Source organism: Anarhichas minor, unplaced genomic scaffold (genome assembly GCF_050575085.1).
Source record: "Anarhichas minor isolate MPS153535 unplaced genomic scaffold, ASM5057508v1 ptg000036l, whole genome shotgun sequence".
Lineage (NCBI taxonomy): Eukaryota > Metazoa > Chordata > Actinopteri > Perciformes > Anarhichadidae > Anarhichas > Anarhichas minor.
In genome coordinates this window covers 1,639,728-1,652,513 of record NW_027466482.1, presented here as the reverse complement: position 1 = coordinate 1,652,513, position 12,786 = coordinate 1,639,728, and the positions used below count along the sequence as shown (strand labels likewise).

Below are 12,786 nucleotides of genomic sequence, written 5' to 3'. Positions count from 1 at the left end.
ACGCACGTGCCCAGGCTCAATGCACCATTCACACTTGAGTGCAAACATTTCAGATGCCAGACGACATGATTTCCGAATGGATTCAGTCACAGCTGCTGTGTCATTGAGTGACAGTAAATGTCTAGTACACTTAAAGCCTCCCCTGTATAGCTATAAGAATTCCCTTTAAAGGCCGGAACAGCGCCACTTTTTTTTCATTAGCCCAAAAATGCTACTAGCGCAGTCCTCGTTAGTTTAGTGGATAGTATCTCCGCTTGTCACGCGGAAGACCAGGGTTCGATTCCCTGACGGGGTTTTCTACCAGTTGCTAGTAAGACAACAGCAATTTAACACAGAGACGATACATATCAAGCATGTTCCTGCTGTCAGAGACCGCTTCACATTAACGATATGATTGCCTACCTCGGCATGCATGAAAGGTTGCGCATCAGAATGGAAAATTCTGCTTCTTTTCATCCAGTTTGCTGGGAACGCTAGTCAGAACACTTTGATTGTGTGGAGGAAAAGCTAACCCTGGGGCAGTTGTACTTACCCAGTTTCTGACAATTCCACTACGTAGAGTGTTATTGTGTGGAGTAAGCAGGAACAAAGAATACTGTTTCCGCCCAGTTTCGAACGGAGGACTTTTCGCGTGTAAAGCCAACGTGATAACCACTACACTACGGAAACTGCTGAAGATGACTTTTACGCACGTGCCCAGGCTCAATGCACCATTCACACTTGAGTGCAAACATTTCAGATGCCAGACGACATGATTTCCGAATGGATTCAGTCACAGCTGCTGTGTCATTGAGTGACAGTAAATGTCTAGTACACTTAAAGCCTCCCCTGTATAGCTCTAAGAATTCCCTTTAAAGGCCGGAACAGCGCCACTTTTTTTTCATTAGCCCAAAAATGCTACTAGCGCAGTCCTCGTTAGTTTAGTGGATAGTATCTCCGCTTGTCACGCGGAAGACCAGGGTTCGATTCCCTGACGGGGAGTTTTCTACCAGTTGCTAGTAAGACAACAGCCATTTATCACAGAGACGATACATATCAAGCATGTTCCTGCTGTCAGAGACCGCTTCACATTAACGATATGATTGCCTACCTCGGCATGCATGAAAGGTTGTGCATCAGAATGGAAAATTCTGCTTCTTTTCATCCAGTTTGCTGGGAACGCTAGTCAGAACACTTTGATTGTGTGGAGGAAAAGCTAACCCTGGGGCAGTTGTACTTACCCAGTTTCTGACAATTCCACTACGTAGAGTGTTATTGTGTGGAGTAAGCAGGAACAAAGAATACTGTTTCCGCCCAGTTTCGAACGGGGGACTTTTCGCGTGTAAAGCCAACGTGATAACCACTACACTACGGAAACTGCTGAAGATGACTTTTACGCACGTGCCCAGGCTCAATGCACCATTCACACTTGAGTGCAAACATTTCAGATGCCAGACGACATGATTTCCGAATGGATTCAGTCACAGCTGCTGTGTCATTGAGTGACAGTAAATGTCTAGTACACTTAAAGCCTCCCCTGTATAGCTCTAAGAATTCCCTTTAAAGGCCGGAACAGCGCCACTTTTTTTTCATTAGCCCAAAAATGCTACTAGCGCAGTCCTCGTTAGTTTAGTGGATAGTATCTCCGCTTGTCACGCGGAAGACCAGGGTTCGATTCCCTGACGGGGAGTTTTCTACCAGTTGCTAGTAAGACAACAGCAATTTAACACAGAGACGATACATATCAAGCATGTTCCTGCTGTCAGAGACCGCTTCACATTAACGATATGATTGCCTACCTCGGCATGCATGAAAGGTTGCGCATCAGAATGGAAAATTCTGCTTCTTTTCATCCAGTTTGCTGGGAACGCTAGTCAGAACACTTTGATTGTGTGGAGGAAAAGCTAACCCTGGGGCAGTTGTACTTACCCAGTTTCTGACAATTCCACTACGTAGAGTGTTATTGTGTGGAGTAAGCAGGAACAAAGAATACTGTTTCCGCCCAGTTTCGAACGGGGGACTTTTCGCGTGTAAAGCCAACGTGATAACCACTACACTACGGAAACTGCTGAAGATGACTTTTACGCACGTGCCCAGGCTCAATGCACCATTCACACTTGAGTGCAAACATTTCAGATGCCAGACGACATGATTTCCGAATGGATTCAGTCACAGCTGCTGTGTCATTGAGTGACAGTAAATGTCTAGTACACTTAAAGCCTCCCCTGTATAGCTCTAAGAATTCCCTTTAAAGGCCGGAACAGCGCCACTTTTTTTTCATTAGCCCAAAAATGCTACTAGCGCAGTCCTCGTTAGTTTAGTGGATAGTATCTCCGCTTGTCACGCGGAAGACCAGGGTTCGATTCCCTGACGGGGAGTTTTCTACCAGTTGCTAGTAAGACAACAGCCATTTATCACAGAGACGATACATATCAAGCATGTTCCTGCTGTCAGAGACCGCTTCACATTAACGATATGATTGCCTACCTCGGCATGCATGAAAGGTTGTGCATCAGAATGGAAAATTCTGCTTCTTTTCATCCAGTTTGCTGGGAACGCTAGTCAGAACACTTTGATTGTGTGGAGGAAAAGCTAACCCTGGGGCAGTTGTACTTACCCAGTTTCTGACAATTCCACTACGTAGAGTGTTATTGTGTGGAGTAAGCAGGAACAAAGAATACTGTTTCCTCCCAGTTTCGAACGGGGGACTTTTCGCGTGTAAAGCCAACGTGATAACCACTACACTACGGAAACTGCTGAAGATGACTTTTACGCACGTGCCCAGGCTCAATGCACCATTCACACTTGAGTGCAAACATTTCAGATGCCAGACGACATGATTTCCGAATGGATTCAGTCACAGCTGCTGTGTCATTGAGTGACAGTAAATGTCTAGTACACTTAAAGCCTCCCCTGTATAGCTCTAAGAATTCCCTTTAAAGGCCGGAACAGCGCCACTTTTTTTTCATTAGCCCAAAAATGCTACTAGCGCAGTCCTCGTTAGTTTAGTGGATAGTATCTCCGCTTGTCACGCGGAAGACCAGGGTTCGATTCCCTGACGGGGAGTTTTCTACCAGTTGCTAGTAAGACAACGGACATTTAACACAGAGACGATACATATCAAGCATGTTCCTGCTGTCAGAGACCGCTTCACATTAACGATATGATTGCATACCTCGGCATGCATGAAAGGTTGCGCATCAGAATGGAAAATTCTGCTTCTTTTCATCCAGTTTGCTGGGAACGCTAGTCAGAACACTTTGATTGTGTGGAGGAAAAGCTAACCCTGGGGCAGTTGTACTTACCCAGTTTCTGACAATTCCACTACGTAGAGTGTTATTGTGTGGAGTAAGCAGGAACAAAGAATACTGTTTCCGCCCAGTTTCGAACGGGGGACTTTTCGCGTGTAAAGCCAACGTGATAACCACTACACTACGGAAAGTGCTGAAGATGACTTTTACGCACGTGCCCAGGCTCAATGCACCATTCACACTTGAGTGCAAACATTTCAGATGCCAGACGACATGATTTCCGAATGGATTCAGTCACAGCTGCTGTGTCATTGAGTGACAGTAAATGTCTAGTACACTTAAAGCCTCCCCTGTATAGCTCTAAGAATTCCCTTTAAAGGCCGGAACAGCGCCACTTTTTTTTCATTAGCCCAAAAATGCTACTAGCGCAGTCCTCGTTAGTTTAGTGGATAGTATCTCAGCTTGTCACGCGGAAGACCAGGGTTCGATTCCCTGACGGGGAGTTTTCTACCAGTTGCTAGTAAAACAACAGCCATTTAACACAGAGACGATACATATCAAGCATGTTCCTGCTGTCAGAGACCGCTTCACATTAACAATATGATTGCCTACCTCGGCATGCATGAAAGGTTGCGCATCAGAATGGAAAATTCTGCTTCTTTTCATCCAGTTTGCTGGGAACGCTAGTCAGAACACTTTGATTATGTGGAGGAAAAGCTAACCCTGGGGCAGTTGTACTTACCCAGTTTCTGACAATTCCACTACGTAGAGTGTTATTGTGTGGATTAAGCAGGAACAAAGAATACCGTTTCCGCCCAGTTTCGAACGGGGGACTTTTCGCGTGTAAAGCCAACGTGATAACCACTACACTACAGAAACTGCTGAAGATGACTTTTACGCACGTGCCCAGGCTCAATGCACCATTCACACTTGAGTGCAAACATTTCAGATGCCAGACGACATGATTTCCGAATGGATTCAGTCACAGCTGCTGTGTCATTGAGTGACAGTAAATGTCTAGTACACTTAAAGCCTCCCCTGTATAGCTCTAAGAATTCCCTTTAAAGGCCGGAACAGCGCCACTTTTTTTTCATTAGCCCAAAAATGCTACTAGCGCAGTCCTCGTTAGTTTAGTGGATAGTATCTCCGCTTGTCACGCGGAAGACCAGGGTTCGATTCCCTGACGGGGAGTTTTCTACCAGTTGCTAGTAAGACAACAGCAATTTAACACAGAGACGATACATATCAAGCATGTTCCTGCTGTCAGAGACCGCTTCACATTAACGATATGATTGCCTACCTCGGCATGCATGAAAGGTTGCGCATCAGAATGGAAAATTCTGCTTCTTTTCATCCAGTTTGCTGGGAACGCTAGTCAGAACACTTTGATTGTGTGGAGGAAAAGCTAACCCTGGGGCAGTTGTACTTACCCAGTTTCTGACAATTCCACTACGTAGAGTGTTATTGTGTGGAGTAAGCAGGAACAAAGAATACTGTTTCCGCCCAGTTTCGAACGGAGGACTTTTCGCGTGTAAAGCCAACGTGATAACCACTACACTACGGAAACTGCTGAAGATGACTTTTACGCACGTGCCCAGGCTCAATGCACCATTCACACTTGAGTGCAAACATTTCAGATGCCAGACGACATGATTTCCGAATGGATTCAGTCACAGCTGCTGTGTCATTGAGTGACAGTAAATGTCTAGTACACTTAAAGCCTCCCCTGTATAGCTCTAAGAATTCCCTTTAAAGGCCGGAACAGCGCCACTTTTTTTTCATTAGCCCAAAAATGCTACTAGCGCAGTCCTCGTTAGTTTGGTGGATAGTATCTCCGCTTGTCACGCGGAAGACCAGGGTTCGATTCCCTGACGGGGAGTTTTCTACCAGTTGCTAGTAAGACAACGGACATTTAACACAGAGACGATACATATCAAGCATGTTCCTGCTGTCAGAGACCGCTTCACATTAACGATATGATTGCATACCTCGGCATGCATGAAAGGTTGCGCATCAGAATGGAAAATTCTGCTTCTTTTCATCCAGTTTGCTGGGAACGCTAGTCAGAACACTTTGATTGTGTGGAGGAAAAGCTAACCCTGGGGCAGTTGTACTTACCCAGTTTCTGACAATTCCACTACGTAGAGTGTTATTGTGTGGAGTAAGCAGGAACAAAGAATACTGTTTCCGCCCAGTTTCGAACGGGGGACTTTTCGCGTGTAAAGCCAACGTGATAACCACTACACTACGGAAAGTGCTGAAGATGACTTTTACGCACGTGCCCAGGCTCAATGCACCATTCACACTTGAGTGCAAACATTTCAGATGCCAGACGACATGATTTCCGAATGGATTCAGTCACAGCTGCTGTGTCATTGAGTGACAGTAAATGTCTAGTACACTTAAAGCCTCCCCTGTATAGCTCTAAGAATTCCCTTTAAAGGCCGGAACAGCGCCACTTTTTTTTCATTAGCCCAAAAATGCTACTAGCGCAGTCCTCGTTAGTTTAGTGGATAGTATCTCAGCTTGTCACGCGGAAGACCAGGGTTCGATTCCCTGACGGGGAGTTTTCTACCAGTTGCTAGTAAAACAACAGCCATTTAACACAGAGACGATACATATCAAGCATGTTCCTGCTGTCAGAGACCGCTTCACATTAACAATATGATTGCCTACCTCGGCATGCATGAAAGGTTGCGCATCAGAATGGAAAATTCTGCTTCTTTTCATCCAGTTTGCTGGGAACGCTAGTCAGAACACTTTGATTGTGTGGAGGAAAAGCTAACCCTGGGGCAGTTGTACTTACCCAGTTTCTGACAATTCCACTACGTAGAGTGTTATTGTGTGGAGTAAGCAGGAACAAAGAATACTGTTTCCGCCCAGTTTCGAACGGGGGACTTTTCGCGTGTAAAGCCAACGTGATAACCACTACACTACGGAAACTGCTGAAGATGACTTTTACGCACGTGCCCAGGCTCAATGCACCATTCACACTTGAGTGCAAACATTTCAGATGCCAGACGACATGATTTCCGAATGGATTCAGTCACAGCTGCTGTGTCATTGAGTGACAGTAAATGTCTAGTACACTTAAAGCCTCCCCTGTATAGCTCTAAGAATTCCCTTTAAAGGCCGGAACAGCGCCACTTTTTTTTCATTAGCCCAAAAATGCTACTAGCGCAGTCCTCGTTAGTTTAGTGGATAGTATCTCCGCTTGTCACGCGGAAGACCAGGGTTCGATTCCCTGACGGGGAGTTTTCTACCAGTTGCTAGTAAGACAACAGCAATTTAACACAGAGACGATACATATCAAGCATGTTCCTGCTGTCAGAGACCGCTTCACATTAACGATATGATTGCCTACCTCGGCATGCATGAAAGGTTGCGCATCAGAATGGAAAATTCTGCTTCTTTTCATCCAGTTTGCTGGGAACGCTAGTCAGAACACTTTGATTGTGTGGAGGAAAAGCTAACCCTGGGGCAGTTGTACTTACCCAGTTTCTGACAATTCCACTACGTAGAGTGTTATTGTGTGGAGTAAGCAGGAACAAAGAATACTGTTTCCGCCCAGTTTCGAACGGAAGACTTTTCGCGTGTAAAGCCAACGTGATAACCACTACACTACGGAAACTGCTGAAGATGACTTTTACGCACGTGCCCAGGCTCAATGCACCATTCACACTTGAGTGCAAACATTTCAGATGCCAGACGACATGATTTCCGAATGGATTCAGTCACAGCTGCTGTGTCATTGAGTGACAGTAAATGTCTAGTACACTTAAAGCCTCCCCTGTATAGCTCTAAGAATTCCCTTTAAAGGCCGGAACAGCGCCACTTTTTTTTCATTAGCCCAAAAATGCTACTAGCGCAGTCCTCGTTAGTTTAGTGGATAGTATCTCCGCTTGTCACGCGGAAGACCAGGGTTCGATTGCCTGACGGGGAGTTTTCTACCAGTTGCTAGTAAGACAACAGCCATTTAACACAGAGACGATACATATCAAGCATGTTCCTGCTGTCAGAGACCGCTTCACATTAACGATATGATTGCATACCTCGGCATGCATGAAAGGTTGCGCATCAGAATGGAAAATTCTGCTTCTTTTCATCCAGTTTGCTGGGAACGCTAGTCAGAACACTTTGATTGTGTGGAGGAAAAGCTAACCCTGGGGCAGTTGTACTTACCCAGTTTCTGACAATTCCACTACGTAGAGTGTTATTGTGTGGAGTAAGCAGGAACAAAGACTACTGTTTCCGCCCAGTTTCGAACGGGGGACTTTTCGCGTGTAAAGCCAACGTGATAACCACTACACTACCGAAACTGCTGAAGATGACTTTTACGCACGTGCCCAGGCTCAATGCACCATTCACACTTGAGTGCAAACATTTCAGATGCCAGACGACATGATTTCCGAATGGATTCAGTCACAGCTGCTGTGTCATTGAGTGACAGTAAATGTCTAGTACACTTAAAGCCTCCCCTGTATAGCTCTAAGAATTCCCTTTAAAGGCCGGAACAGCGCCACTTTTTTTTCATTAGCCCAAAAATGCTACTAGCGCAGTCCTCGTTAGTTTAGTGGATAGTATCTCCGCTTGTCACGCGGAAGACCAGGGTTCGATTCCCTGACGGGGAGTTTTCTACCAGTTGCTAGTAAGACAACGGACATTTAACACAGAGACGATACATATCAAGCATGTTCCTGCTGTCAGAGACCGCTTCACATTAACGATATGATTGCCTACCTCGGCATGCATGAAAGGTTGCGCATCAGAATGGAAAATTCTGCTTCTTTTCATCCAGTTTGCTGGGAACGCTAGTCAGAACACTTTGATTGTGTGGAGGAAAAGCTAACCCTGGGGCAGTTGTACTTACCCAGTTTCTAACAATTCTACTACGTAGAGTGTTATTGTGTGGAGTAAGCAGGAACAAAGACTACTGTTTCCGCCCAGTTTCGAACGGGGGACTTTTCGCATGTAAAGCGAACGTGATAACCACTACACTACGGAAACTGCTGAAGATGACTTTTACGCACGTGCCCAGGCTCAATGCACCATTCACACTTGACTGCAAACATTTCAGATGCCAGACGACATGATTTCCGAATGGATTCAGTCACAGCTGCTGTGTCATTGAGTGACAGTAAATGTCTAGTACACTTAAAGCCTCCCCTGTATAGCTCTAAGAATTCCCTTTAAAGGCCGGAACAGCGCCACTTTTTTTTCATTAGCCCAAAAATGCTACTAGCGCAGTCCTCGTTAATTTAGTGGATAGTATCTCCGCTTGTCACGCGGAAGACCAGGGTTCGATTCCCTGACGGGGAGTTTTCTACCAGTTGCTAGTAAGACAACAGCCATTTAACACAGAGACGATACATATCAAGCATGTTCCTGCTGTCAGAGACCGCTTCACATTAACGATATGATTGCCTACCTCGGCATGCATGAAAGGTTGCGCATCAGAATGGAAAATTCTGCTTCTTTTCATCCAGTTTGCTGGGAACGCTAGTCAGAACACTTTGATTGTGTGGAGGAAAAGCTAACCCTGGGGCAGTTGTACTTACCCAGTTTCTGACAATTCTACTACGTAGAGTGTTATTGTGTGGAGTAAGCAGGAACAAAGACTACTGTTTCCGCCCAGTTTCGAACGGGGGACTTTTCGCGTGTAAAGCCAACGTGATAACCACTACACTACGGAAACTGCTGAAGATGACTTTTACGCACGTGCCCAGGCTCAATGCACCATTCACACTTGAGTGCAAACATTTCAGATGCCAGACGACATGATTTCCGAATGGATTCAGTCACAGCTGCTGTGTCATTGAGTGACAGTAAATGTCTAGTACACTTAAAGCCTCCCCTGTATAGCTCTAAGAATTCCCTTTAAAGGCCGGAACAGCGCCACTTTTTTTTCATTAGCCCAAAAATGCTACTAGCGCAGTCCTCGTTAGTTTAGTGGATAGTATCTCCGCTTGTCACGCGGAAGACCAGGGTTCGATTCCCTGACGGGGAGTTTTCTACCAGTTGCTAGTAAGACAACGGACATTTAACACAGAGACGATACATATCAAGCATGTTCCTGCTGTCAGAGACCGCTTCACATTAACGATATGATTGCCTACCTCGGCATGCATGAAAGGTTGCGCATCAGAATGGAAAATTCTGCTTCTTTTCATCCAGTTTGCTGGGAACGCTAGTCAGAACACTTTGATTGTGTGGAGGAAAAGCTAACCCTGGGGCAGTTGTACTTACCCAGTTTCTGACAATTCCACTACGTAGAGTGTTATTGTGTGGATTAAGCAGGAACAAAGACTACTGTTTCCGCCCAGTTTCAAACGGGGAACTTTTCGCATGTAAAGCGAACGTGATAACCACTACACTACGGAAACTGCTGAAGATGACTTTTACGCACGTGCCCAGGCTCAATGCACCATTCACACTTGACTGCAAACATTTCAGATGCCAGACGACATGATTTCCGAATGGATTCAGTCACAGCTGCTGTGTCATTGAGTGACAGTAAATGTCTAGTACACTTAAAGCCTCCCCTGTATAGCTCTAAGAATTCCCTTTAAAGGCCGGAACAGCGCCACTTTTTTTTCATTAGCCCAAAAATGCTACTAGCGCAGTCCTCGTTAATTTAGTGGATAGTATCTCCGCTTGTCACGCGGAAGACCAGGGTTCGATTCCCTGACGGGGAGTTTTCTACCAGTTGCTAGTAAGACAACAGCCATTTAACACAGAGACGATACATATCAAGCATGTTCCTGCTGTCAGAGACCGCTTCACATTAACGATATGATTGCATACCTCGGCATGCATGAAAGGTTGCGCATCAGAATGGAAAATTCTGCTTCTTTTCATCCAGTTTGCTGGGAACGCTAGTCAGAACACTTTGATTGTGTGGAGGAAAAGCTAACCCTGGGGCAGTTGTACTTACCCAGTTTCTGACAATTCTACTACGTAGAGTGTTATTGTGTGGAGTAAGCAGGAACAAAGACTACTGTTTCCACCCAGTTTCGAACGGGGGACTTTTCGCGTGTAAAGCGAACGTGATAACCACTACACTACGGAAACTGCTGAAGATGACTTTTACGCACGTGCCCAGGCTCAATGCACCATTCACACTTGAGTGCAAACATTTCAGATGCCAGACGACATGATTTCCGAATGGATTCAGTCACAGCTGCTGTGTCATTGAGTGACAGTAAATGTCTAGTACACTTAAAGCCTCCCCTGTATAGCTCTAAGAATTCCCTTTAAAGGCCGGAACAGCGCCACTTTTTTTTCATTAGCCCAAAAATGCTACTAGCGCAGTCCTCGTTAGTATAGTGGATAGTATCTCCGCTTGTCACGCGGAAGACCAGGGTTCGATTCCCTGACGGGGAGTTTTCTACCAGTTGCTAGTAAGACAACAGCCATTTAACACAGAGACGATACATATCAAGCATGTTCCTGCTGTCAGAGACCACTTCACATTAACGATATGATTGCCTACCTAAGAGAGAGGGGAGGGGCTCTGAAGGCTGTATACAGCCGGCCCCCGTGTGGCCTGTGCGCCGTCACGCTTTCTTTGATTCCCTTTACATCCGATTGTTTTCTGCCCATACATGTAGCTGTATTATATCTGCCGTGCACCAGTGCACCACCAGTCTTCATTATATTAATTTCCGTCCACACAGGTAACCGTTTTACATGCGCTGCGCGCCCCATGCAATGCCGTGCGCCGTGCATACTGTGCACAATTCAGTCTGGAGTTTATTTTGGTCTGCCCACACAGGTAAGTGTCGGGATGCAAACAGGGAGAGTGCAGAGCCTGAGACACCCATCCCCTCGAGGTTGGAGAGGAGGATCTGGTGGTTCACTGTGTCAAACGCCGCAGACAGGTCCAGGAGAATCAGGACAGAGGAGAGAGGGACGCTGTCACCGCAAGGAGGGCTGTCTCTGTCGAGTGACCCACCTTGAACCCGGACTGGTGGGGGTCCAAGAGGCTGTTCTGGTGGAGATAGGAAGACAGTTGGTTAAAGACAGCACGTTCCTGTGGTTTGGATAGAAAGGGTAGAAGAGAAACCGGTCTGACGTTCTTGACATGTGATGCTTCAGAGCTGTAGTGCTTTCAAAAAATACAAAAGTAAACTCACCGCAGACACAGGAGGTCAGGATGAAGAGCAGCAGGATCCTGCAGATCATCTTCTCCCTGTGAGAGGAGACAGAGGGGAAGAGTCACAAACACATCACCTGAAAACTCAGTTGTTAGATGAACATTTACGGTGAAATAAAAACTCACTTTATATCGGTATGCAAATCTATTGACTGTGCATGTGTGCCAGACCAGTCTTCTTCCTTTCATATCCGATCTGCTCCGGCCACACTTGTAGCTGACACATTGACATGTGATGCTTCAGAGCTGTAGTGCTTTCAAAAAATACAAAAGTAGGGTTAGGGTTAGGGGTTAGGGGTTAGGGTTAGGTAATAGCAAGGATACCAGACTTTTGGCGTGATGATCGTATATAGCTGTTGGCTACGTGGTGCTAGCCTCCTGAAACTTGGTGTGTGCATTCATAGCACACCAGAGCACCTTTGTATTAAGTCTGGCATCTGTAGCTGCTTCCTGTGGTATGGCTGCCATAGAGCCCCATTGGATTATTTTGATGATGATCGTATATAGCTGTTGGCTACTTGGTGCTAGCCTCCTGAAACTTGTTGTGTGTGTTGGTATTAAGCCAGAGCACGTGTGTGTCAAGTTTGTGTGGCTCTAGCTTGTTCCTTTAGTATAGCTGTCATATACTCCCATTGCTTTGGGCTGGGGGCCTTAGAGGTCCTGGAGCCTGGCTCTTCTGGGATAAATTTTGATAGGAAGGTCCTAGAGCCTTGTAAGTGGGCTCTACCCCCACTAAGTGATTGATTGCGGTTCGATGGTTACCAAGTTTGAGGTTCTAGGCCCTTGGGAAGGGGTAATACATCCCCTTCAACATATATGGTGAAGAGGCTTAGATGGTGTACAGCTCTTGGCTTTTTTCCCCCCTTTCCCCCCCCCCACCCTTTTTTTCTCCCTTCGTCTTAACGGCTGATGGGGGAAGAGGTCATTGGGCAAAGTCTTACACCTTTTTATGGCACTTATCCTTCTAACCCAGTGTTTCCTTACCTTGCCTCACTTTTGGATGGTTTTACTTTTTAAAGCACTTATTTATTTATTTTTTAAAGTTTTAGATGTGGGGTGTGTGTGTATACCTATACTGTATGTTTATTTATCCTCATTTTATATTTGTTATATATTCTAGTTATTTATATCTTTTTATGTTTATTTATATATTTGCTAAGGAAACACTGTGTGCGGGTTTGCTTTTATACCTTTATCCCCTTGTTTGGCCGTTTTGTGAATTTTACAGGAATCCACACCAGGGGACGGACCTTGGAGACCCTGGGGTTTCTTTAAATGGTCGACTCCCGTTGCCTGTCTTGCCTCTGCTCTGATGTCTTTTTAAACCTTTTACCCATTTTTAACTGATTTTTTTAGAAGGTTGTTTGCTATGGGGGATTTTTTAGCATATCTATGCTGCTT

The 12,786-nt window shown here is 45.6% G+C and overlaps 6 non-coding genes across 6 annotated transcripts; all 6 read right to left on the bottom strand.

The window, feature by feature from the left end:
* Positions 1-1,284: 1,284 nt before the first annotated feature.
* Positions 1,285-1,357, bottom strand: trnav-uac (transfer RNA valine (anticodon UAC)). The gene has a single exon. It is a non-coding gene; the product is annotated as a tRNA-Val (tRNA).
* A 615-nt stretch (positions 1,358-1,972) lies between these two features.
* On the bottom strand, positions 1,973-2,045 carry trnav-uac (transfer RNA valine (anticodon UAC)). Its single transcript has one exon. It is a non-coding gene; the product is annotated as a tRNA-Val (tRNA).
* Positions 2,046-6,100: 4,055 nt separating this feature from the next.
* Positions 6,101-6,173, bottom strand: trnav-uac (transfer RNA valine (anticodon UAC)). The gene has a single exon. It is a non-coding gene; the product is annotated as a tRNA-Val (tRNA).
* A 1,991-nt stretch (positions 6,174-8,164) lies between these two features.
* trnav-uac (transfer RNA valine (anticodon UAC)) lies at positions 8,165-8,237 on the bottom strand. The gene has a single exon. It is a non-coding gene; the product is annotated as a tRNA-Val (tRNA).
* A 615-nt stretch (positions 8,238-8,852) lies between these two features.
* On the bottom strand, positions 8,853-8,925 carry trnav-uac (transfer RNA valine (anticodon UAC)). The gene has a single exon. It is a non-coding gene; the product is annotated as a tRNA-Val (tRNA).
* Positions 8,926-10,228: 1,303 nt separating this feature from the next.
* On the bottom strand, positions 10,229-10,301 carry trnav-uac (transfer RNA valine (anticodon UAC)). Its single transcript has one exon. It is a non-coding gene; the product is annotated as a tRNA-Val (tRNA).
* Between the last annotated feature and the right edge of the window lie 2,485 nt (positions 10,302-12,786).